Source organism: Cervus canadensis, chromosome 27, assembly GCF_019320065.1.
Source record: "Cervus canadensis isolate Bull #8, Minnesota chromosome 27, ASM1932006v1, whole genome shotgun sequence".
NCBI lineage: Eukaryota > Metazoa > Chordata > Mammalia > Artiodactyla > Cervidae > Cervus > Cervus canadensis.
This window is the reverse complement of record NC_057412.1, coordinates 14,492,433-14,519,954: the sequence shown is the minus strand read 5'-3', so window position 1 is coordinate 14,519,954 and position 27,522 is coordinate 14,492,433. Positions and strand designations below refer to the sequence as shown.

General features: G+C 38.6%; 1 pseudogene; it reads left to right on the top strand.

The window, feature by feature from the left end:
- The first annotated feature begins 24,040 nt into the window (after positions 1-24,040).
- Positions 24,041-25,617, top strand: LOC122428900 (annotated as a pseudogene).
- Positions 25,618-27,522: the final 1,905 nt, after the last annotated feature.

The window sequence follows — 27,522 nt, the reverse complement described above, 5'->3', positions numbered from 1 at the left end:
AGATTTGCAACACAGCAGAAATACATTCAGATAATAAAATCTTGGAATACAATTAGTGCCCCATGTAGAGTAACCTTTAAATTTACTCAGAAATCTGTTGCTATTTAGTCGCTAATTCGTGTCTGACTCTTTTGAGACCCCGTGCACTGTAGCCCCCGGGCTCCTCTGCCCACGGAATTTCCCAGGCAAGAATACTGGAGCGGATTGCCATTTACTTATCCAGGGGATCCTCCCCACCCAAGGATTGAACCCACAGCTCCTGTACTGGCAGGCAGGTTCTTTACCACCAAGCCGCCAGGGAAGCCCTCTCAGAAATCCTGGTTTATTTTCTTTCCTACTAATATATGGATGAAGAACATAATGAAAGTCCTAATTAACTTGACATTCACTTCTGGGAAATAAATGATGGGTATGTACATAATTAGATGTTGGACTAGAGAAATTGCTGGAATTTTGCATATGATTCCATTGCTAAAGGTTTGTTATAGTGATGAGGTTTTTGTGTTTTATGTAGCCTAGTTGTTAAGTAGGTAATTATTTTAAAAAATAGATCTATTCAACAAAAGTATTAGGATGAAAATCTATTAAAGATAGTGATACAATTGGTTTCTGACCCAGTAAATGGTAACTTGAGGAAATAAAGCTTTTAAATCACTTAATTTATCACAAACGTGTTTGTTAGATTTCTGTAATTTAATATCATCATTGTTCCATCTTTATTTCTAATGCACTCCCTATCAATTAGATCATCAGAATGCTTTCTCTAAATTTGAATTAGTAGATGTTTATACAATAAACATATCTATTGTACATTTCATGTGACCAATTATAAATGTCTTTAAAGATAAAATGTTTTGAATTAAGGAACTTATATAAAAAAATCTCAACATTTTGTGGTAGACTTGAAAAAGAAGTGGTGTGTTATCTTAAAATTAAAAGTTTAAAGCTTCCCCTATAAATAATATAAAAGGGATATGTTTTATTCATGTACAGAAATGAACCTCAAGGAAGTATTTCTAAAACTAATAGTAAAAGAACAAAACACTGAATAACAATCATCCTGGGTTTATAAGAACTTACTTTCAAGTCACTTTCTGCTTACTTTCTATTTTGATTTCCTAAAAATCAAGCCACAATGAGGTTTTGGTTAACATTAAGAGATCACTGGGCAACCTCTCTTGTGCATCCAAGGTCAATATGAGATAATCTAACAGCATTCCTTAGAGAAATTTAATCTGTGTTATCCCTATGGTTTTATTTCCTATTTTTAAGAGATGTGTTTTGCCTGATGAACTAGTTTTTCTAGTGAGGTAGATCTTGACCACCTTTAAATAAATAATATACAATTTTGGGTCTCTATTAATAAACAGCTCAGATAGTGGGAGAAAAAGAGTCTGTGTACCAACTTCTACTGTATTCTGCATTATGTAAGTCTGGGTTCTATGTTTGTTAATGAGATTCTCTGCTAGATGTGAAGAAATTTTAAAAGGGAGAGATACTGTGACATCAATGCTCTTAAAAATCATCTTAGGGAAGATTTAAAGATGATTATGAAAATTTATTTTAACATAGGTGTGGAAGATTTTATTAAGGTGGCATGTCAGATGAATTTGTTAGTTAATAAGTTTCACTGTTAAACTATGGTTGACATGATTACAATTTGTTTCTTCTGAGACAAGAGCTCTGAACCCAATGAACTTGGAACTGCAGAGGAAAACTACTTTTCTGAGCTTGTTTAAGAGATTGGCTAGCCTCTACACTAGACTTGATTGTACTATAGGCAGGTTCAGATTAGGTACTAATTCTCCATGGCTAAAATGCCTTCAACTCAGTGAAATAATGGTTTCAAGCATTGCTGAGCAATTTGCTGATAATAATGTCACAATTTCAAAGTGATTGGCTGATTTAGATGAGAAAAACTCCTTGGGACATATGTGATTTATAGTTTCTCTACTTTATGTGTGCTTCAGATTCAAACACAGCTGATGAAACTAAGAGAAAAGTTTTACTTCAAAACTGATGATATCCTTAAGGTTTGGAGAACAAGTTTATAAATTCAAGAATTATTTGGAAAATTTTTAAACCAATGTAGTCAAATTTTGGGTTCTTTGGCAATGATTCACCATTGATCATATGACTGATTACTGACTTAAACTTTCTTAAATTCTTGTATACTCAGATTCTTTAATAAAGATTACACTAATATTTTTATTCCCATTGACTTAACAACAAAAGAATCTATCAATAATTAGACTATGCCTAAAACCATATCTGAGACTGCAAGGAGATCCAACCTGTCCATCCTAAAGGAGATCAGTCCTGGGTGTTCATTGGAAGGACTGGTGCTGAAGCTGAAACTCCAGTACTTTGGCCACCTCCTGCAAAGAGTTGACTCACTGGAAAAGACCCTGATGCTGGGAGGGGTTGGGGGCAGGAGAAGAAGGGGACGACAGAGGATGAGGTGGTTGGATGGTATCACCGACTCAATGGACATGGGTGTGGATGGACTCCGGGAGTTGGTGATGGACAGGGAGGCCTGGCGTGCTGCGATTCATGGGGTCACAAAGAGTCAGACACGACTGAGAGACTGAACTGAACTGAAAACTATATCATCATACATCATTGCTCTAAACATCCACATTTTGAAAAATAGAAAGTATATGTATTTAACACTGCTTTTCACATGGTTGATTTTAAGTTCCAAACCATGGTACACCAAGCCCATCATGATCTTTGTTTTCCCTTGCTTTCCAAACTTATTTATTTTATATCTCAATTTATTCTTTATTTTCTAGTAATTCAAATTTGCTATACTTCACAGAATCCATTATGATATTTTAGACTTCTTTTTCTGTATGTTATGAAATTTCTTAATCCTTAGAATACCTACTCTGTTCTTGCTACTGAACTTTTACTCATCTTTCAACATACACCTTAAAAATAAATTCCTCAAGTAAATTTTATCTTGTTGCATAGGGAGGTAACTTCAGGCCACATCTCCTGGGTCCTACATTTTGTAATACCTCAGTTCCATATTAAACAAATTGTCTATCATTTATATTTTGTGTTATAAAACTCTTTTTCTAGATAATTAAAGTATGAAGGATATTCACTTCATCTATATATGATCAAAATATTTGCTGCACAAAATTATATAAATAATAATAATTCTTTGAATCAATATGGAAATGTTTACTAATAATATTATATTGCATGTGACAAATTCACATACATATGAGTTGGAATGTAATCTGTCTTTGAAAAAATCTGCAAAACTCCACAAACCCTGAAAACCTCAAGAGTTCTAGAAGATTACCAAGAGCAGTAGAACTGTTCAAAGAAGCTTTGACTCATAATCCCTCTAACTGACTTTCCTGCAGCTCAAAACATTTCTTTAATCCCAAACTAATATTCTCTTGTAATAGAAATGCATACAGTTGACATTGAGGGTAAAATTGGGGGGTGTTGACACAGAAAATATTTTATGTTTTCTTTCCATGAATTCGCACAGATATTTTCCTTGATATTTACGTTTTTCAAGTAATTTATTGAATGTAGTTTATATTCCCTAAAATAAAAATAGACTATTTTTAGTTTTAATTTATTGAGAGGGTAGCACTGACATATATACATTACCATGTGTAAAATAGATAGCTAGTAGGAAGCTGCTGCATTGCACAAGGACCTGATTGGTGCTCTGTGATGACCTAGAGGGGCGAGGTGGGGGAGGTGAGAGGGAGGCTTAGGAGGGAGAGGCTATATATATACATACACACACACATATAGCTGATTCATTTTGTTGTATAGCAGAAAACTAATGCAACATTGTAAAGCAATTGTCCTCCAATTAAAAATAAATTAAAGAAATAAAATGTACATACAGGGCTTATAAAAAGGATGATAAAAGCTTATAAAAAGCCTTTATTTCACCTCTATCTCTATAGAACTGATAAGTATACAAGTAAAGTAGGAATCAAAATATTTGAGAAACAGTTGCCTACTCCACACATAAGTAGACATCCTACATGGAGATTAAACTTATCTATAAGCGTGGGTGGGCTGATATGGCTCCCTGGTCAATGAATAAATATTGAATCCTCAAAAATATACTAAAAATTAAGGAAAGTAAAGAATTTGCATCAAATTGCTTATAATCTAATCTATTAGGAAACTAACATTTACTAGCCTGAAACAAGATTTATATTAAATAGAATCAAAAAGTCCAAAGAGTAAAATAAATAATATTAAAAGGGTCAGTAATAAAATAGATTGTTGTCCAACTATTCATTGCCCTTCATAACTACTTCATCAGTTCAGTTCAGTTCAGTCACTCAGTCGTGTCTGACTCTTTGTGACCCCATGAATCGCAGCACACCAGGCCTCCCTGTCCATCACCAACTCCCGGAGTTTACTCAAACTCATGTCCATCGAGTCGGTGATGCCATCCAGCCATCTCATCCTCTGTCGTCCCCTTCTCCTCCTGCCCCCAATCCCTCCCAGCATCAGGGTCTTTTCCAATGAGTCAACTCTTCACATGTGGTGGCCAAAGTACTGGAGTTTCAGCTTTAGCATCAGTCCTTCCAGTGAACACCCAGGACTGATCTCCTTTAGGATGGACTTGTTGGATCTCCTTGCAGTCCAAGGGACTCTCAAGAGTATTCTCCAACACCATAGTTTAAAAGCATCAATTCTTCAGTGCTCAGCTTTCTTCACAGTCCAACTCTCACATCCATACATGACCACTGGAAAAACCATAGCTTTAACCAGACAGACCTTTGTTAGCAAAGTAATGTCTCTGCTTTTTAATATGCTGTCTAGGTTGGTCATAACTTTCCTTCTAAGGAGTAAGCGTCTTTTAATTTCATGGCTGCAGTCACCATCCGCAGTGACTTTGGAACCCAAAAAATAAAGTCTGACACTGTTTCCACTGTTTCCCCAATTTCCCATGAGGTGATGGGAACAGATGCCATGATCTTAGTTTTCTGAATGTTAAGCTTTAAGCCAACTTTTTCACTCTCCTCTTTCACTTTCATCAAGAGGCTTTTTAGTTCCTCTTCACTTTCTGCCATAAGAGTGGTGTCATATACATATCTGAGGTTATTGATATTTCTCCCAGCAATCTTGATTCCAGCTTGTGCTTCTTCCAGCCCAGTGTTTCTCATGATGAACTCTGCATATAAGTTAAGTAAGCAGGGTGACCATATACAGCCCTGACGTACTCCTTTTCCTATTTGGAACTAGTCTGTTGTTCCATGTCCAGTTCTAACTGTTGCTTCCTGACCTGCATACAGGTTTCTCAAGAGGCAGGTCAGGTAGTCTGGTATTCCCATCTCTTTCAGAATCTTCCACAGTTTATTGTGATCCACATAGTTGAAGGCTTTGGCGTAGTCAATAAAGCAGAAATAGATGTTTTTCTGGAACTCTCTTGCTTTTTTGATGATTCAGCGGATATTGGCAATTTGATCTCTGGTTCCTCTGCCTTTTCTAAAACCAGCTTGAACATCTGGAAGTTCATGGTTCACATATTGTTGAAGCCTGGCTTGGAGAATTTTGAGCATTACTTTACTAGCGTGTGAGTTGAGTGCAATTGTGCGGTAGTTTGAGCATTCTTTCGGATTGCCTTTCTTAGGGATTGGAATGAAAACTGACCTTTTCCAATCCTGTGGCCACTGCTGAGTTTTCTAAATTTGCTGGCATATTGAGTGCAGCACATTCACAGCATCATCTTTCAGGATTTGAAATGGCTCAACTGGAATTCCATCACATCCACTAGCTTTGTTCGTAGTGATGCTTTCTAAGACCCACTTGACTTCACATTCCAGGATGTCTGGTTCTAGGTGAGTGATCACACCATTGTGATTATCTGGCTCATGAAGATCTTTTTTGTACAGTTCTTCTGTGTATTCTTGCCACCTCTTCTTAATATCTTCTGCTTCTGTTAGGTCCATACCATTTCTGTCCTTTATTGAGCCCATCTTTGCCTGAAATGTTCCCTTGGTATCTCTAATTTTCTTGAACAGATCTCTAGTCTTTCCCATTCTGTTGGTTTCCTCTATTTCTTTGCATTGATCCCTGAGGAAGGCTTTCTTATATCTCCTGGCTATTCTTTGGAACTCTGCATTCAAATAGGAATATCTTTCCTTTTCTCCTTTGCTTTTCGCATATCTTCTTTTCACAGCTATTTGTAAGGCCTCCTCGGATAACCATTTTGCCTTTTTGCATTTCTTTACCATGGGGATGATCTTGATCCCTGTCTACTGTACAATGTCACGAACCTCTGTCCATAGTTCATCAGGCTCTTTGTCTATCAGATCTAGTCCCTTAAATCTATTTCTCACTTCCACTGTATAGTCATAAGGGATTCGATTTAGGTCATACCTGAATGTTTTAGTGGTCTTCCCTACTTTCTTTAGTTTAAGTCTGAATTTGGCAATAAGGAGTTCATGATCTGAGCCACAATCAGCTCCCGGTCTTGTTTTTGCTGACTGTATAAAGCTTCTCCATCTTTGGCTGCAAAGAATATAATCAATCTGATTTCAGTATTGACCATCTGGTGATGTCCATGTGTAGAGACTTCTCTTGTGTTGTTGGAAGAGGGTGTTTGCTATGACCAGTGCGTTCTCTTGGCAAAAGTCTATTAGCCTTTGCCCAGCTTCATTCCATACTCCAAGGCCAAATTTGCCTGTTACTCCAGGTGTTTCTTGACTTCCTACTTTTGCAATCCAGTCCCCTATAATGAAAAGGACATCTTTTTTGGGTGTTAGTTCTAAAAGGTCTTGTAGGTCTTCATAGAACTGTTCAACTTCAGCTTCTTCAGCGTTACTGGTTGGGGCATAGGCTTGGATTACCGTGATATTGAATGGTTTGCCTTGGAAACGAACAGAGATCATCCTGTCATTTTTGAGATTGCATCCAAGTACTGCATTTCAGACTCTTTTGTTGACTATGGTGGTTACTCCATTTCCCCTAAGGGATTCCTGCCCACAGTAGTAGATATAACGGTCATCTGAGTTAAATTCACCCATTGCAGTCCATTTTAGTTCGCTGATTCCTAGAATGTTGACATTCACTCTTGCCATCTCCTGTTTGACCACTTCTAATTTGCCTTGATTCATGGACCTAACATTTGAGGTTCCTATGCAATATTGTTATTTACAGCATCAGACCTTGCTTCTATCACCAGTCCCATCCACACCTGGGTATTGTTTTTGCTTTGGCTCCATCCCCTCATTCTTTCTGGAGTTATTTCTCCACTGATCTCCAGTAGCATATTGGGCACCTCCCGACCCACAGAGTTCCTCTTTCAGTATCCTATCATTTTGCCATCTCATATTGTTCATGGGGTTCTCAAGGCAAGAATACTGAAGTGGTTTGTCATTCCCTTCTCCAGTGGACCACATTCTGTCAGACCTCTTGACCATAACCCAACCATCTTGGGTGGCCCCACAGGGCATGGCTTAGATTCATTGAGTTAGACACGACTGTGGTCCTGTGATCAGACTGGCTAGTTTTCTGTGATTATGGTTCTAGTGTGTCTGCCCTTTGATGCCCTCTCTCAATACCTACCGTCTTATTTGGGTTTCTCTTACCTCGGACTTTGGGGTATCTCTTCACGGCTGCTCCAGCAAAGCCCAGCCACTGCTCCTTACCTTGGAGGAGGGGTATCTTCTCACGGCTGCCCCTCCTGACCTTGAACGTGGAGTAGCTCCTCTCAGCCCTCCTGCGCCCAGCAGTAGCCGCTCCTTGGAGGTGGGGTTGCTCCTCTTGGCTGCCGCCCCTGACCTCGGGCATGTGGTAGCTCTTCTAGTTCCCTATTCATTAGCAGGAGTTACTCAGGAGTTCTATTGATAGAAATTATGCCCAACATTTTTTTTGAACTCAACCATGAAATATGCTTTGACCAGTAGTATGTGAGTAAATTGATATTTATTATGTCAAAAACCAAAGCTTAAGTATTACTCCATGGTCTGGCTCAGTCTCTCTCTTATTTGGGTACTATCTATTCCAAGAACTTTCCTGGTGGCTCAGATGACAAAGCGTCTGCCTGCAATGCAGGAGACCTGGGTTCAATCCCTGGGTCGGGAAGATCTCCTGGAGAAGGAAATGGCAACCCACTCCAGTATTCTTGCCTGAAAAATTCCATGGATGAAGGAGCCTGGTGGGCTGCAGTCCATGGGGTCGCAAAGATTCGGAAAGATTGAGCGACTTCACTTTCACTTTCTATTCCAGGAACGAATACCAAGTCCCAGACAGAGACTGCTTCATTCAGCCCCAGGCTAGAAAACACAGGGAGCAGAGCAGAACAGCTGCCAACTTCTTGTCCTTGCTGTAATATGAGCAAGACTTGAATGTTGTAAAGTTCTGATATTTTGACCCTATTGTTTTTCAGGACTTCTAGAGTAATAATTACTAGAGTCGGAGTGCTGCTATAGCATATATAAAACTAAAATAGGGTGCTACTGACTTTGGGCCCAGTGTCAGGCAGTGTGGACATCATTAATAAAGCTTAGATAAATAACAAGCCAAAGTTATTTCTGCTGAAATTTTGCTAAATCTATAACCTATTTTAAAATTAGTGTATAAAATGAATTTGTGCCCCCTCCACTGGTTATTTGGAGAAGGAAATGGCAACCCACTCCATTTTTCTTGCCTGGATAATTCCATGGACAGAGAAGCCTGGCAGGCTATAGTCCATGGGGTTGCAAAGAGTCGGACACGACTGAGCGACTATCACTCACTCACTCATTCACTCACACTGGTTATTGGGCTTCTCAGGCGGCTCAGTGGTAAAGAATCAGCCTGCTAGTTCAGGAGATGCAGGAGATGTGGGTTCAAACTCTGGGTCAGGATGATCCCTTGGAGGATGAAATGGCAACCTATCTCAGTATTCTTGCCTGGAAAATCCCACGGACAGAGGAACCTGGTGGGCTACAGTCCATAGGGTTGCAAAGAGCTGGACACAAGTGAGTGACCAAGCACAGAAGCAAACTGGTTATTAGCTGTGTTTTGCATGGTATCACAGAGAAGAGATGAGTCTAAGAAAAAATTAGGCTATTGGCAGTAAGAGATGAAACAGACAAAAAATTCTCAAAATTCAGGACTTACAAGTTTGAAAGATGGACTCAATTACAGTCATCAAACATAAACTTGAGTAAAGGCCTGCATCACAAAAGCCATTGAAGACAAAGTCTTAAGGGAAACATCAAATCAAGGCCCAAGGTAGGGGGGAGGTTATCATCAAGCTGTTTGCTAAGAGGAATTGCTAAGACCTCTCACTGACTTATGAGCAGAGAAAAGAGACAGAAATTGTGGTTCCCCTGAAGGACTGTTGAGGTCAAAATAGCTACCAAGAAGTCTAAAGAAGAGCTATGTCTCAAAAAGAATTGTGGGTGTGACTACTGGGACAAGAGCTGACTGAAATCACATAGCAAAAAGTCAAGTGTCTGAAAATTGTGCCTCCAAAAGTGCCACCAGCTTGGTTTAAAAAAAGACTAGAATGCAAAACAATCCTTAGCTTCCTAATTGTTCAATGACAGATACAGAGAGTTGCTCAGCTTCCAGCATCCTCAAATTCTCCCAGGTGCCTTTCCGAGGTGACCAAGGAGGGTGACAGAACAAAGGAGAGACTCCAGGAAGGCAAAGTCTAAATTATGAGAAACAAGGATTGGAGATCAGTAACCAACACAGCAGTGAATTAAACTGGGGTTAATCAGGGAGTATCCCCTAAATTCCATGATGGCAGGCCTTTACTGAGATATAGAGATTAATTGCCATTCAGTGAGGACTCCACGGAGAAGGCAATGGCACCCCACTCCAGTACTCTTGCCTGGAAACTTCCATGGACGGAGGAGCCTGGTAGGCTACAGTCCTTGGGGTCGTGAAGAGTCGGACACGACAGAGCGACTTCACTTTCACTTTTCACTTTCCTGCACTGGAGAAGGAAATGGCAGCCCACTCCAGTGTTCTTGCCTGGAGAATGCCAGGTACGGGAGCCTGGTGGGCTGCTGTCTATGGTGTCACACAGAGTTGGACACGACTGACGTGACTTAGCAGCAGCAGCAGTGAGGAATCCAACCGTCTCTTCTTTTTCTCTATATGACTGGGTATGTTTGTTTGCTTAGAGTACTCCTGTTTCACCATAAAATATTGGGTGTGGATGAAGAATATTCTTGTATTATTTGCTCATATGTTTCTAAATCAAAAGGGAACTACATCCGGATCTGACTGAGATAATGAGATGTGGGACTTTGCATTTTTTGCCTTAATTAAAGGCACTTGCTTTATTCCTAGGGGAAGTATTGAGTGCCTTTTTCATGCAGGAGGAAAGCCAGTTATATCCCATCAAGAGTGCAGATTGGAGTAACTGGTGTTATTGTTTGAATTTTCTGCTCTCTCCCCTCTAAGAGTATTATACAGTCCTATCTTCCAGAAAGTGGAGTATATTTTTCTATTTCAATGTAAGACGTGTGGAAGTGGTTTGTTTTAGCCAATAAGATGAGAGTAGACACATCATACAAGACAACAGTTCAAACTAAATCTTTGGGTACATCTATGTAATTTATCTCAAACTCTTCTCTAAGAACAACATATCCCAGATGTTGGTTAATCCTTCACAGTGTTCTCTGGAACCAGATGATGCATGGGGCTAATCTGAGTTCAGTCAAATCCAGCCAAACTCAGCAGATCTCAATTAACCCAAAACTGACCTGTAGCCTACCTTCTGCCAACCCTAGAGTTGATTTTACTATAGTAAAAATGAATGTTTCCTATGGAAATAAAGAAATAAGGAAAATTTTCATATTTACAGGTGGGATTTATGCCATATTTTGGAGACTTGGCATCTGGATAACAAGAGGATGAAACAAAATATATCTGAAGCAAAGTTCAGAGCAATTGCAAAGGTATAGAAGCAGGAATAGAATGGACTTTGAGAAAGAATAAGGAATTATTCTGATTATAGAAAAAAGCTAAATGATGAGGAATAATAAGAAATGGACTAAAACTCTGAGGACATTGTTCAGATGCACCATCTCTGAGACTTTATGAATGGCATAGCGGATTAATACAGACAGCCTGTGTGATGGTCATATGTTTCTACCTTCTGTTGTCTCTGTGGTTTGTGTATATGTTGAAAATGCTTTCTTCTCAGAGTGCTCCTAATTGTCACAAGGTAAGACCCAGAAAAGCAGTCTATTTTCAGGGTTCTCACTTTCCTATTATCATTTGTTGAAACATATTTAAATCTTAATTTGTTAATGTAAATCATTTAAGCTTTTATTGGCTCTGAATTAGCACCCTTAGGAATTAGTCACAATAATAATCTAAATGTAGAAAAATAATAATCTAAATGTAGAAAAAAATAATAAAATGGCAAAAAGCATCATTTCAGTTATCTCTGTTGTTTAACTGGATTTTAATTGTATAACAATCATAGTAACAGTATCTTTTTCTGTAAGAGAATACTACTGTCAGCTACTGAGAAAGTTGTCTTTGAACTATGTGACCTAAGGCCCTTTGGTTCCCCGGCTACAGCCTTCAGTGACATTTCTTAATCCCAGTGCCTTCAGAGCCAATGTTTGGGGAACATGAGTTTATTTCAGAATAACAGATGAATATTGAAGCAATTTTTCTTCATACCTTTCTGAAAAAAAATGATGATTTTCAGCTTAATTCATTAAAAAAAATATTTTATGGATGACAGGTGGTCTACAATAGTGAAATATGTTTGTTTTTATTTAACCTATGAAGTCCCTATGTCATTAGGTGATTGGACTCATCTTCCAAATAAAGGAATTTCATTTATTGGCATAAAGTAGAGTGTTGACCTCAGCACATATTAAAGTATTTGACAATGTGGTTCAATTCAATAATCCAGTGATTTATTGATTCAATTGAGTTTTATTTTGTATTTAATCCTACTGTATGGCATAAGTTTCTTGGATTAAAATGTTACTTTACAGAAAAACAAGCCTTTTATATTTTCTTTCTCGTACACTGTAAACAAGATTGGCTTAAAAATCCACATATGAAAGCCAGTCATACTGTCCGGATATTAAATCTCATATTTATGTAGTTATGCATTAAAAGTAATTTTTAGAACATTTATCTAAAGATTGAAAGTTGAAAATATAACATAATTGGTTTAACTGACTTCATACTATAAGATTTGCATTTCATAGTAGCCTAACAAAGTGACATTAAAGTTTTTGGGAGACCTCCTACAAATGCCTGCCCTTGGCTCAAAACAGATATGTTTCCAGGAAACTAGATGTATGACTAACAGAATTCCTCTCTGCATCTCCCTAATATCTGTTTATTCCTGTCCCTTTTTTCCTAGAAAGAAGTATATGGAACCCCAGGTATTATTATTTCTATTTAGTGTCTGGATGCTTGTAAATTTTAAAGTTATAGCCCTATTAAAACATATGTCAAATACATCAGGACTTTTCAAGTACTATTTTGAGACCCTTTAAAGTTTGTCCTTGGTTGTAGGATATATTATAGGCTCCATATAACCTCAGAGTGCCTTTAAATTTGTTCTTGGATCATTCTCCAGGAGAAATCCACACCAGGTACCCAGTCCCTTTGATGTTATTTTAGTTCCTTAAACTTTCCAGACATCACAGAGCTCCCAAGTGCTGGAACACTATTCTTTCACCTCTCTTTGTCTATCCAAGGTCAACTGAATCTTGATTTCTCAAGACTTAAGCCATTTTTCTTATGAAGCCTTTTCTGAAGTCTCAGACTAGCCTAGATGCCCCATTATATACTCACTCAAAAAAGAGTATATGTTCCTTTCTAATATTTATATTCTAAAATTAATTTCTGCATTTATCCTTTTTTAAGGAAGCCATTGTTCTTTTAGATTAATTAATTTAGTTTAATTGGAAGATAATTACTTTACAATATTGTGATGGGTTTTGCCATACATCAACATGAATCAGCCGTGGGTACACATGATCCCCCTCATCCTGAACCCTCCTCCTACCTCCCTCCCCACCCCATCCCTCTGGGTTGTCCCAGAGAACCGGCTTTGAGTGCCCTGCTTCATGCATAGAACTTTCACTAGTCATCTGTTTTACATATGGTAATATATATGTTTCAATGTTATTCTCTCAAGTCATCTGACCCTCACCTTCTCTCACATAATCCAAAAGTCTGTTCTTTACATCTGTGTCTCATTTGCTGCCTTGCATGTAGGATCATCATTACTGTCTTTCTAAATTCCATATATATGCATTAATACACTGTATTAATGTTTTTTTTTCTGATTTACTTCACTCTGTATAATAGGCTCCAGTTTCATCCATCTCATTAGAACTGACTCAAATGTGTTCCTCTTTATAACTGAGTAATGTTCCATTGTGTATATGTTTCACAGCTTCCTTATCCATTCGTCTGTCAGTGAACATCTAAGTTACTTTCATGTCCTAGCTATTGTTAAACAGTGCTGCAATGAACATTGGGCTACATATGTCTCTTTCAATTCTGGTTTCCTCTGTGTGTATGCCCAGCAGTGGGACTGCTTGGTTGTATGGCAGTTCTAGATGGGGATGGGGATAGATAGGGAAACAATGATAAATGATATATCTAACCATAAGTAAAATAGATGACCATACATAAAATAGATGGCTAGATGAAACAATGGTAGACTTCTGGACTATGTGAGAAAAGATGAGGGTCAGATGATTTGAGAGATTGGCTTTGAAACTATATATTACCATATGTAAAATAGATAACTAGTGAATGATGGATGCATGAAGCAGGGCACTCAAAATCGGTTCTCTTGGACAACCAAGAGGGATAGGGTAGGGAGGAAGGTGGGAGGAGCATTCAGGATGGGGGAGATAGAGGGATAGATAAATGTGGAAACAACAGAAACAGTGACAGACTTTATTTTGAGGGGCTCCAAAATCACTGCAGATGGTGACTGCAGCCATGAAATTAAAAGACACTTGCTCCTTGGAAGAAAATCCATGACCAACCTAGACAGCATATTAGAAAGCAGAGGCATTACTTTGCTGGCAAAGGTCCATCTAGTTAAAGCTATGGTTTTTCCAGTAGTCCTGTTTGGATATGAAATTCAGACCATCAATAAAACTGAGCACCAAAGAATTGATGCTTTTAAACTTTGATGTTGGAGAAGACTCTTGAGAGTCCCTTGGACTGCAAGGAGATCCAACCAGTCCATCCTAAAGGAAAACAGTCCTGAATATTCATTGGAAGGACTGATGTTGAAGCTGAAAGTCTAATACTTCGGCCATCTGATGTGAAGAAATGACTCATTTGAAAAGACCCTGATGCTGAGAATGATTGAGGAAGAAGAAGGGAATGACAGAGGATGAGATGGCTAAATAGCATCACCAACCAGAGGGCATGAGTTTGAGTAAGCTCCGGGAGTTCGTGATGGGCAGGGAGCCCTGGTGTGCTGCAGTCCATGGAGTCGCAAAGAGACGGACACGACAGAATGACTGAACTGAACTGAACTGATGGCAGCTCTATTTCCAGTTTTTAAAGGAATCTCCACACTGTTCTCCATAGTGGCTGTACTGGTTTGCATTCCCACCGCCAGTGTAACAGGGATCTCTTTTCTCCACACTCTCTCCAGTATCTATTGTTTGCAGATTTTTTGATGGCAGTCATTCTGACTGGTAGCATGTCATGACCTTGGGAGATCATTTTTCAGGGTCCTATCTTTTTGCCTTTCCATACTGTTCATAGGGTTTTCAAATTAAGAATACTGAAGTGGTTTGGCATTCCCTTCTCCAGTGGACCACGTTTTGCCAGAACTCTCCACCATGACCCATCCATCTTGGGTGGCCCTATGTGGCATGGCTCATAGTTTTACTGAGTTAGACAAGGCTGTGGTTCATGTGATCAGATTGGTTAGTTTTCTGTGATTGTGGTTTTCATTCTGTCTGCATTCTGATGGAGAAGGAGAAGAGGCTTATGGAAGCTTCCTGATGGGAGAGACTGACTGAGAGGGAAACTGGGTCTGTTCTGATGGGCAGGGCTATGCTCAGTAAGTCTTTAATCCAGTTTTCTGTTGATGGGCAGGGCTGTGTTCCCTCCCTGTTATTTGACCTTGATGCCAAACTCTTCTGGAGGTAATTTTAGATAACGTTCACCTCCTTCAAAAGGTCCCGTGCACGCACTGCCTCACTCAGTGCCCCCAACCCTGCAGCAGCCACCGCCGACCCACGCCTCCGCCGGAGACTCCTGGACACTCACTGGCAAGTCTGGGTCAGTCTCTTGTGGGGTCACTGCTCCTTTCTCCTGCATCCTGGTGCACACAGGTTCTGTTTGTATTCTCCCAGAGTCTATTTCCCAGTCCTGTGTAAGTTCTGGTGGCTCTATGGTGGGGTTAATGGTGACCTCCTCCAAGAGGGCTTATGCCAGGACTACTGCACCCAGATCCCCCGCCCCCGCAGCAGTCCACTGCTGACACATACCTCTGCAGGAGACACTCAAACACAGTTCTGTCTCAGTCTTGGTGGGGTCTCTGGGTCCTGGAGTGCACCATGTATGTCTGAGCCCTTGAGTGTCTCTGGAGGGTTTTGAGTTTGATTCTCAATGCAGTTTCGCCCCTCCTACCATCTTGCTGGGCTTCTCTGCCCTTGGACATGGGGTATCTACTCACAGTCGCTCCAGCCAACTGAACTGAACTGATTCTGGCTGACATGAGATGACACCTCATGGTGGTTTTGATTTGCATTTATCTAATAATAAGTGATGTTGAGCATTTTTTCATGTGTTTATTAGATATTTGCATGTCTTCTTTGGATAAATATCCCTTTAGTTATTTGGCCCACTTTTTGCCTGGGTTGTTCATTTTTCTGCTATTGAGTTGCATGAGCTGCTTGTATATTTTGTGCATTTATCTTTAAAGCAAATAGATGGGGAAACAATGGAAACAGTGACAGACTTTCTTTTCTTGGGCTCCAAAATCACTGTCGACAGTGACTGCAGGCTTGAAATTAAAAGACACTTGCTCCTTGGAAGAAAAGCTATGAACAATTAAGATAGCATATTAAAAAGCAGAGACATTACTTTGCCAACAAAGGTCTGTATAGTCAAAGCTATTTTTTTTTCCAGTAGTCATGTGTGGATGTGAGCAGCAGACCATAAAAAAGGCTGAACAGCAAAGAATTGATACTTTTGAACTGTGGTGTTGGAGAAGACTCTTGAGAGTCCCTTGGAGTGCAAGGAGATCAAACCCGTCGATTCTAAAGGAATTCAATCCTGAATATTCATTGGAAAACTGTTTCTGAAGCTCTAATATTTTGGCCACCTGATGCAAAGAGCTGACTCATTAGAAAAGACCCTAATGCTGGGAAGGATGGAAGGCAGAAGGAGAAGGGGATGCCAGAGGAAGAGATTGTTGGATGGCATCTCCAATTCAATGGACATAAGCTTGAGCAAGCTCCAGGTGATGGTGAAGGACAGGGAAGCCTGGCTTGCTGCAGTCCATGGAGGCAAAGAGTTGGACATGACTGAGCAACAATCTTTAAAACTGTGTTATGAAATAGAATGTTATGTTTATCAATTCCTTCTTATTTATTTAAACCTGGGAGGAATAGCATGTGTAATGAATTCATCTGAGTAGTTATCTGAATTGGAGAAAAGGTGTCCATGGCTGAAAGGAAAAGAATGCTAAACTCTAGAATTACAAAAACAGGCATGACTCAGAAGAAGGTCTAGCACATAGAAAAGAAATGTGATTAACTCTCCCAAGTATTTTCAGAATTATGTAAATGTCTTACTCCACTTGAGAATGATATTTTCTTTGAATGCAAGCTCTTTATTTGCCCACTTTAATTGTCCATCTAGACAGACATTTGGTAGCTGCAACATAAAGGTCAAATAAACTCCCTAACATGTTTTTCAGCACTTCCTGCAAATTAAATGAAAATATCAAATAAGAAATTGCAGTGTCAGATTTTTTCTCCCTAATTATAATAGAACATTTTTACTACCATTTTGAGTGTTGCTATTTCATTGGCAATCTTGAAGTAGCTACTGCCTGATGCCTCTGGCAGAGGGAAAAAAGGTCATGGCTAACATTGTATTGGCATCTTGCCTTTGTCTAATCACAGCAGGAGCCATTGGTCTATGGAATGTTTAAAGAAAAGAAATTTGTGCCTTATATGATGATTGAGCAACTGTACAATACCCCAGTAGGGGGTTAATTAGAAATGAAAGGGCTTAAAATTTCTCTCAAAGCAGATCTCTTTGGGGAGGTCATTTTCAGAAAGCATCTCATTTATGCATCTCTGAAGTGCTTTTTAAAAAGCATATTCTTTTAACAAATGGAGAGTCAGCCAAAAATCAGGAGGATCAGAATAAGAAGGGATACATTAATGAATAAGAAATAACTGTAACAATCTATTAGGAAACCTAGTAATTTCTGTCTGTTTAACTAGTGCCATTTGCCTATATGCTACCACTGATATGATAAAATAATACTAATTTTTATGACAGGCCTTTTGTAATTGCTTGCTTCACTCATTTTTTTCTGTTTACTTTAAAGGACAAATGTTACTCTTACATTAAATTATGTTCAGAGTAAGAATTATATAAATTTTCTGCAGAGGAGAACCAGTTAATTTTATCCTATTTACATCATAAAATGGATGAGATACTGTTGAGACCATGAAAGAAAATTTGGTGTTTCAGTGAAGACTCAAATGAATATAGGATCTTATATTAGCCTCAGAGAAAAGAAAAAGAAAACATATATTTACATCATTTTTTTACACTCTAGTAGCTTATAGTCTAGTAGAAGATATGTAGTAGATTCAAAAATCATTATAGCATAATGGGTGTCATTTGCTAGGTCCCCAAAAATGTCACCTCCAAGATAACCTATGGATAAACCAAAGCCAAGTGTATTACTTCAGAGTGGGGAGCCCTTGTATTGACACAGTGTTCCTAGGGTCTCAGAAAGGAGACATCAATGACACTATATTCAGAAGGTTTTGGAGATTTCACTTTTCTCCTTTTTCTTTGAGGTTTCACTTAAGAAATTTATAATTTTAAGTACCTTCTTCCCTCTTTGAAACGTATATAAACCCTTTTGAAGACTAGATTGACATTTTGTTGGTTTATAGCCCGGGAATGTCTTTCTCAAAGACTTGAAGATTGTTTCTTTGAAATGTAATCATCAAGAGAGATAGCACCCCTAACTCTCAGTCTCTTTGGGAAGATAGGAACCTATTTCTGTGAGCATTTCACTCTGAGGTGCTAAACTACTTCCTATCATAAAGATACAATAAGTTTGTTTGTCTTTTGAATACAGCTAATTAATTCACACAGATGGAGACCCTCATAATAAGTCAAAGCTAAAATGAACTATGTGTGATAAATGGTACTGTTAATTCTCTGACTTGAGGACTAGTTATCACTTATCTTGAAAGCCTGTAAGTAACAGGTCATATCTGCATGCTTGTGTAAAAGTGTGAAATTTATTTTTGTCTTTGAAAATTCTTAGCAAATTGCTTGTAATGAACATCACACTCTGGTTTAATTAATGTTTATTCAATAATAAACCTGTTCTTTTTCTCTACTACCTCTGTGGAAAGAAGTTCTGGGTTGGGAGACTTTGTTTTTAATTCTGTTCCCCAACACTGTTTGGGACTGGGCAAAATTTGTTCTGTAATAATTTAGGATTGGTGGGCATAGGAAGAGAAAGGTTCTAAGTGAATCTTGAAAAGTAAAGGTTTGTTTGTTCAGCTAAACAGAGCATTATTATTCTGAGAAGGAGCTATGGGTAAGTAGACTAGTCCGTTGTTCAGATAAACAGACATTTAGTACGTTCCTAAAGCAATGAATAAAATTACTATAACTTCATTTCCATGGGTAAATTTTTTCTGGAGTATTCAATTCATGTTAATTGCAGGCAATAGAATATTAAATTCATGTTAGTGTAAAAAACAAGCTGTGGGGCTGTAAATGGTCTTAATTCTCATGTGGAAAATTGCCATTTCAATGATATAAGCCAACTGTTGGTGTTCGGAGTAAAGAGGCATCATATTTCAGTTGTGACAAGAGAAGGCATGTTCATGATTCTTAGAATTCATGACTGCTTGAAGACAAGAAAGAATTTCAATAAAAGGGCAAGAGTAGGAAAGATGTTCTAGCTAGGATTGATTGAATAGGATATGGAACTATCATCTTGGGAAAAGCAAGGGAACCTGAATATGTAGCTCCATTGATAAGTAGCCAGAGATGCGGCTGAGAGAAAAATAGGGGAGAGATTCAGAGGAACTGAGGATTGACCTTGGGACTTTGGTTTCTACTTGGTAGGAATCAGGGAAAGAAAATCAAATTCATCACTGATTTAATAAAGACATATCAATTCAGTGATATCTCTAGAGAAAATATAATAGCTAGAATGTTTCAGAAACAAAATATATTATTATTATTGACTTTAATTATCCAGTATCAAAGATGTCTGGGGACTTCCCTGGCAGTCCAGCAGTTAAGACTTTGCCTTCCATTTCAGGTCATGCAGGTCTGATCCCTGGTTGGGGAGCTAAGATCCCACATGCCCTGAACAAAAAATAAAATAAACACATAACAGAAGCAATATTGTAACAAATTCAATAAAAGGAACTGCAGTTTAAAAAAATCTTTTAAAAAGAGCATTCATTAAAAAAATAAAAACATTAAAAAAATGTCTGGAGCAGTTGGTTCAAAGGTTATATTGAATGTAACTCAGTTTATCAACCATCCTAGATCATCTTCATAGTATTCTTTTGTTCAGAAAATAACAATCCTATAGATCAGGCATCACATACTCACATGACCAGGTCCAATCCAGGAAATAAAAAGGTCACTTTCTCTTAGTCATTTTTATTTTTCTTTTTTTTTAATCAGGAAGATATACCTTTCAGGAAATCCTCCAGAAGACTTCAGATCAGATCAGAGTGGACAAGATTAGGAAACATACTCACAATCTTGTTGCAAGGAAGGAATATGAAAGTAGGTGGAAAGAAGGAAGAGGGAAAAATTACTCTGGTACAGTTTTCAATTTACATTATATAAAGCTTCAAAAATGAAAAATAAATATCTATTTTGCTTCTAGAACTGACACAAGTGATAGATAATTTAATGGTACAGTTAAGATAAGATAAAAACAAATGATAATGAATACATAAAATGTCAGGGGACTCGTGATACTAGGTTAACTATTTAGAAAACAATCAAGGTATAACCCAGTCTCATGTTATATTGTGGTGTACACTCCAGAACATCAGAGTAATTAATTGTGAAAAAATGAAACTATAAACTAGACATGAGAATGTTTTTTTGAGATCAGATTATATCAAAGCATAAAAGCAGTAGTGCAAAGGGAAAGAGATCGTAAATAAAAAGTATATAGTAAAAACTTCATGACAAAAATAAAGCATCAGAAAAAATTGTACAAAAAAATGCTTTCAAAATATTTGTCTTTTATGAATGTTTATGTATGATTATTAATTTAGAAAGTTTTTACTGAATGATTTTTAAAACACATATAAATGACCCCTAAATGGGTAAAGAGCAGAAAGAGAAAAAATGTATAAGGAAAAAAATGTGAGAAGAAAGTTACCAATAATCAAGAATTGCAAATTTGAGCACAGTAGTACTTCCTACCATATGTCAAAATAGGATAAAACTGAGTATATAAGAGATGTTAAGAATGTTGGAAAATTAGTCTTTCATATTTCTTCAGATGAAGTAAACAATGAAAACATACCTCATTTGTAAAAGATGTTTGGTAATATATATATCAAGATATAAAAATCTGTTTTTGACTTAGTATTATGGATTATAGATATTGAGTAATCCTGTTGTGAAAGTACTGTTTTGTACATGTGATATATAGTAAGCGGTGGCATTTGGACAAGCCTATCAAGTAGGAAATGCCAAAGAATGCTCAAACTACTGCACACTTGCACTCATCTCACATGCTAGTAAAGTAATGCTCAAAATTCTCCAAGCCAGGCTTCAGCAATACATGAACCATGAACTTCCAGAAGTTCAAACTGGTTTTAGAAAAGGCATAGGAACCAGAGATCAAATTGCCAACATCCACTGTATCATCAAAAAAGCAAGAGTTCCAGAAAAACATCTATTTCTGCTATATTGACTCTGCCAAAGCCTTTGACTGTGTGGATCACAATAAACTGTGGAAAATTCTGAAAGAGATGGGAATACCAGACTACCTGACCTGCCTCTTGAGAAACCTGTATGCAGGTCAGGAATCAACAGTTAGAACTGGACATGGAACAACAGACTGGTTCCAAATAGGGAAAGGAGTATGTCAAGGCTGTATATTGTCACCCTGCTTATTTAACTTATATGCAGAGTACATCATGAGAAATGCTGGGCTGGAAGAAGCACAAGCTGGAATCAAGATTTCCGGGTGAAATATCAATAACCTCAGATATGCAGATGACACCACCCTTATGGCAGAGAGTGAAGAGGAACTAAAAAGCCTCTTGATGAAATTGAAAGAGGAGAGTGAAAAAGTTGGCTTAAAGCTCAACATTCAGAAAATTAAGATCATGGCATCTGGTCCCCATCACTTCATGGCAAATAGATGGGGAAACAGTGGAAACAGTTGTCAGACTTTATTTTTGGGGGCTCCAAAATCACTGCAGATGGTGATTGCAGCCATGAAATTAAAAGACACATACTCCTTGGAAGGAAAGTTATGACCAACCTGGATAGCATATTAAAAAGCCGACACATTACTTTGCCAACAAAGGTCTGTCTGGTCAAGGCTATGGTTTTTCCAGTGGTCATGTATGGATGTGAGAGTTGGACTGTGAAGAAAGCTGAGCACCGAAAAATTGATGCTTTTGAACTATGGTGTTGGAGAAGACTCTTGAGAGTCTCTTAGACTGCAAGGAGATCCAACCAGTCCATCCTAGAGGAGATCAGTCCTGGGTGTTCATTGGAAGGACTGATGCTGAAGCTGAAACTCCAATACTTTGGCCACCTCATGCAAAGAGTTGACTCATTGGAAAAGACCCTGATGCTGGGAGGGATTGGGGGCAGGAGGAGAAGGGGACAACAGAGGATGAGATGACTGGATGGCATCACTGACTCGATGGACATGAGTTTGAGTAAACTCCCGGAGTTGGTAATGGACAGGGAGGCCTGGTGTGCTGCGGTTCATGGGGTCGCAAATAGTCGGACACAACTGAGCGACTGAACTGAACTGACGGAGCAGGAAAAATATTAACCTTTTCTACAGATGAGAAAAATACATCCCTTTGGGATGAAATAAGCTCAGGCTTTGGGCCAGATTTCAAAACTGTGGTGTCTGTCTCAACAGGTCACACACAATTATCACATACCTTGTTTCTCTCCTTTAAATAATCTTACATAAAGAAACATATAAGAGGAACTCAAGAGCCTCTTGATGAAAGTAAAAGAGGAGAGTGAAAAAGTTGGCTTAAAATCAACATTCAAAAACTAAGATCATGGAATCCGGTCCCGTCACTTCATGGCAAATAGATGGGGAAATAAAGGAGCAGTGAGAGACTTTTATTTTTGGAGACTCCAAAATCACTGCAGATGGTGACTGCAGCCATGAAATCAAAAGATGTTTGCTCCTTGAGAGAAAAGCTATGACCAAACCAGACAGCATATTAAAAAGCAGAAACATTACTTTGCCAACAAAGGTCTGTCTAGTCAAAGCTATGGTTTTTCCAGTAGTCACATATGGGTGTGAGAGTTGGACGATAAAGAAAGCTGAGGGCCAAAGAATTGATGCTTTTAAACTGTGGTGTTGAAGAAGACACTTGAGAGTCCCTTGGACTTCAAGGAGATTAAACAAGTCAATTCTAAAGGAAATCAGTCCTTAATATTCATTTGAAGGACTGATGCCAAAGCTAAAACTCAAATACTTTGGCCACCTGATGCAAAGAACTGACTCATTGGAAAAGACACGGATTCTGAGAAAGGTTGAAGGCAGGAGGAGAACGGAACGACAGAGGATGAAATGGTTGGATGGCATCACCGACTCGATGGACAAGAGTTTGAACAAGTTCTGGGAATTGGTGATGGACAAAGAAGCCTGGAATGCTACAGTCCATGGGATCACAAAAAGCCAAACACACCTGAGTGACTGAACTGAACTAAGTGTAAAGAAATAAAGGAATTATAAAGGTGTATGTTAATACATTTGCATAAATACTTTTTAAGTAGTTACAACTTTCATATGAAATAAGCATCCAAACAGGAATTTTGCTAAAAATGTTTACATTTCTCAAAATTTGCAGTGATGATTTTTTGCTTCTGGTGGGCAATTAGACACACTCATATTCTTTACTTTAGAGATTTTTAAGTAAATGACAAAATTTGTGTTCTGAAAATGTCTCATCTGTGGTCATTTTATTTTAATTTGAGTAACAGTTTGGCAAATTCTTGACTATCTGGAGAAGCATGGATTTCTGGGACAGAGGACATAGGCTTCAGGTAGAATGGAGTGTTCAGATTGTAGGACTGCTTGCAGACTGTCTTACTTTCCACCTTCTTCCTATCTCCCATAAAGAAAGTGAAAGTGTCAGTTGCTCATTCGTGTCCGACTCTTTGCAACCTCTGGACTGAATCCCACAAGGCTCATCTGTCCATGGGATTCTCCAGGCAAGAATACTCACAGTGGGTTGTCATTCCCTTCTCCAGGGGATCTTCCTGACCCAGGGGTTGAACCCAGGTCTCCTGCATTGCAGCTGGATTCTTTACCATCTGAGCCACCCTATTTCCCATTGACAGCCAAAATATTCCATTGCAAAGTGATATGTTTGTGCTTTATTCTATGTTGTATGTTGTCATACTTCAAGTAGGGATCATGGACTGAACCTGTTTTTCTGTCTAGTCTGTTCTTCAGTCTCTGTGTTAAGTTTACCTTCTCTTAGCCAAGGGATAGATGGTATAAATATAAATAGATAGATAGATAGATAGATAGATGATAGGCCATATAGCATGTAATGGCTACAGAGGTGGAGGGTTCAAGCCCTCGAGGTCATAAAGGATCTGGGATGGCTTCTACCTAGCACCAGACTTCTGAAACAGGGAAACTGAGGACATGTCAGGAGTGTCTGAAATAGCCTGGACCAGCCAGAGGATATAGGCGCTGAGAATGAGCTAAAGGAGGGAGATCAGTTAAATGAAAGCATGAACTATGGGGTAGTTGGACCATATGCCCTTGGCATGGAGTGTTGTGAGAAACTTGAAATCTCAGAAACTATTGTGGACAGTGGGCCAGAAAAATTCTGGCCAGGATATTTTGAGTTACATTAGTACTTGGTATAGGGACCTATGAAAGGTTTTTCAGGTATGAAAAGTAAAAGAAGCAAAAACCCAGAAAATATTTGACATGAAGGTGCTTAAGAAGACAATGAGAGTAACAACAACAACAACAAAAGAGGTGCTAAAGATACAGTTCATACAAAAATCAGGATGGAATATTCCGGAGAAAGTAAAGCATCTCTTCATTGTGGATTTAATTTATGCTTTTCTGACTGGTGGAGAATTCTACTTCATCCTTGAGTATCTCAGCAGAGGAGAATTATTTATGCAGTTAGAAAAAAGAGGAAATATTTATGTACAACACAACGTGCTTTACTGGCAGAAATCCCCATGGCTTTTGGACACTTACATCAAAAAGTGACTATCTACATACACCTGAAGCCAGAGAAAGTCATGCTTATTCACAAGGTCATGGAAACCAAGAATTTGGACTGTTCAAAAAATGTATTCATGATGGAACAGTCACACACACATTCTGTGGAACAGTAGTATAGAGACTCCTGAAATATTGATGAGAAATGGGCATAGTAGAGCTGGGGATTGGTAGAGTTGGGGAGCGTTAATATAGGACAGGTTGACTGGAGCACCTCCTTAACTTGGGAGAAGAGAAAGAAATGTCCTCAGGTGTAAACTCAATTTGCCTCCTTACCTCACACAGGAAGCCAGAGATCTGATTAAAAAGCCACTGAAAAGAAATGCTGCTTCTTGTCTTGGAGCTGGTCTTGGAGATGTTAGAGAAGTTCAAGCTCATCCATTCTTCATATGCATTAACTGGGCAAGAATTGCTGACTGTAAGGAGGAGCTCCTCCACCCCCCACCCCACTACACCCCACCCCCACCCCCTGCCTTTAAACTGCTGTTGCAATCTGAAGAGGATGTGAATCAAAGTTTACACACCAAACACCTACCTGTTGACAGCCCTGGAGACTCCTAGTTCAGTGAGATTGCCAACCACCTAGAAATGAGGCATGTTTTGCATATGTGGCTCCATCTGTCCTTGAAAACGTGGAAGAAAAGCTTTCCTCTGAATTAAAAATCCAGACACCTTGAAAATGTGTTGACAACCCACGGACACCCATCGGTCCCACCACATTTCTGGGGATTTTGGGGGAAGAGGTGCTACATCTAGCACAGCAAATACTCAGCCACCTGTGGAGTAGTCAATGGAAGCAAGTAGAATAGAGCAGACGAATGTGACCATGACTGAGGAAGTGCCACTTCCAAAATGACCTCCAAACTGCCACACATTACAAAACAAAAATTTTTCCCATGATCTTCAAACAACCAGAGTACCTGCATATGAATCTATGACAGAGCAAGGCTTTTAATTGAATGTAGGGCAAAAAAGTGGGGGAGGGGAGAAGTGAGTATCCTTCTAGGTGAAGCAGGAAGACAGCCTTGAAGAGTCAATGTCATTACATAAAATACTTCAGACGGGAAAAATAAACCTGGATTTTTAAAAATCAATCAGCAATGCAAAGGAACTGAAGTGAAATAGTATTTCAAAACTCTTCTGCCTGCAATGCAGTAGACCCAAATTCAATCCCTGGTTGGGGAATATCCCCTGGAGAAGGGAATGGCAACCTATTCCAGTATTCTTGCCTTGATAATCCCTTGCACAGAGGAGCCTGGTGGGCTATAGTCCATGGGGTCATAAAGAGTCGGACACAATAAGAGTGTCTAACAAGAAGGGAGGCACATCCATCAGTTGACTCCTAACAACATCTTTCAACCTTATCAAGGATTTTTATGTTGATGACTTGAAACTGGCAGTGTTATGGGTATAGTGTAACTTCTGTATCACTATCAGGCTCTGACTGTATGGAAAAGAGTTATGTTTTCATTATGCAAAGTGTGAAATCACCTGTAATACTTGCAACTAAGGAAAATTAGCATGAAAACTTTGTTAAGCTTTTTCCAGTAACATGGAATTAAAGACAAAAGAAACTTATCAATTGATATTATATGTGTAAACAACCTAAAAGGTGCAAGTCAAGTTTTGAGACCTCACTGAGAACTATAGTTCAGAAGACAGCCTCTCAGGATATAGGTGATGATGAAGACTCCTATTTTTTTTTTCTGTGTGAATAGTTTAAATACAAAAGAAAAATAATGTTTACTAATATAAAAAGAGAAAGTGAAAGACAATTTATGGGCTTGATTTTTTTCAAGAAAAAGTTTTCAAGAGTATTTAGTCTTAAGAGAAACATTCATGGCATTTAAGCTTTAAAATGATACAAAATCTACCTATATATAATATTTCCATTTAATACTATTCAGTATATAAATGCATATATACACAATGTGTATTTGGAAATTTTCTTACACTAAAATCTAATCTATAGAAACAAATTTGTTAACTCATTTCATTTTGCCAAGGAGCTGACCTACCAGGTAACAGAAATACACAAATACAGGAATGAATAAATGGATGAGTGAATGAATAATCAAATAAGTCAAGAGATTTTAAGCTAATCTACTTTTAAAACTAGGCCAGTTTAATAATTAAAACCATAGGTAATTCTTATTATAAGCATAAAAGCAATTAGCAACTTGAATATTTGTCATTCCTTTCAGCACAGCTCTAAGATGGGTTTTGGGGTAGGTGGGAGAGCCTATATAGCCTCAAAATACTGGCAGTGAATTCTGACTCTTCAACATTTTGAGCAGTCCATAATGGTAAATGTTTTAAAATAAGCTACCTGGAATTTAAATGAATGAATGAATGCACATGTTCCTGCTCTAATTGGTGGCACTTGTCAATTTCCACTGTGTAAACACTCCAATGACTGCATCTTGAATTACCATTGTACAGGAAGAGCTGTGACTAATTGGCCCTAGGAAGCCAGTAGGAGCCTGTTTCATAATCCATTGTTTCTGAGACAATGACGGTCCCATGGACATGGCTCCTCCAGCTTGTATTCCTTGGAGGCTGTTGTAACATACTCTGGTCTCTGTATGCTTGCTCAGGACCCAGATATTAGGTCTCACCTGTGTCCTGTTGGAACTCTAGACCTGGGGTTGGCGAACTTTTTCTTAAAGGGACAAAGAGTAAATCTTTCAGCCTTGTAAGTGCTTGATCTCTGTCGCAACAAACTCAACTCAGCCACTGAAGCGCAGAGACATAGACAACAGGTAAACGACAGACATGTCTGTGTGCCAATAAATTTTCTCTTATGAAAACAGGCAGCGGTGCTGTGGACCGCGTGTTTTTGT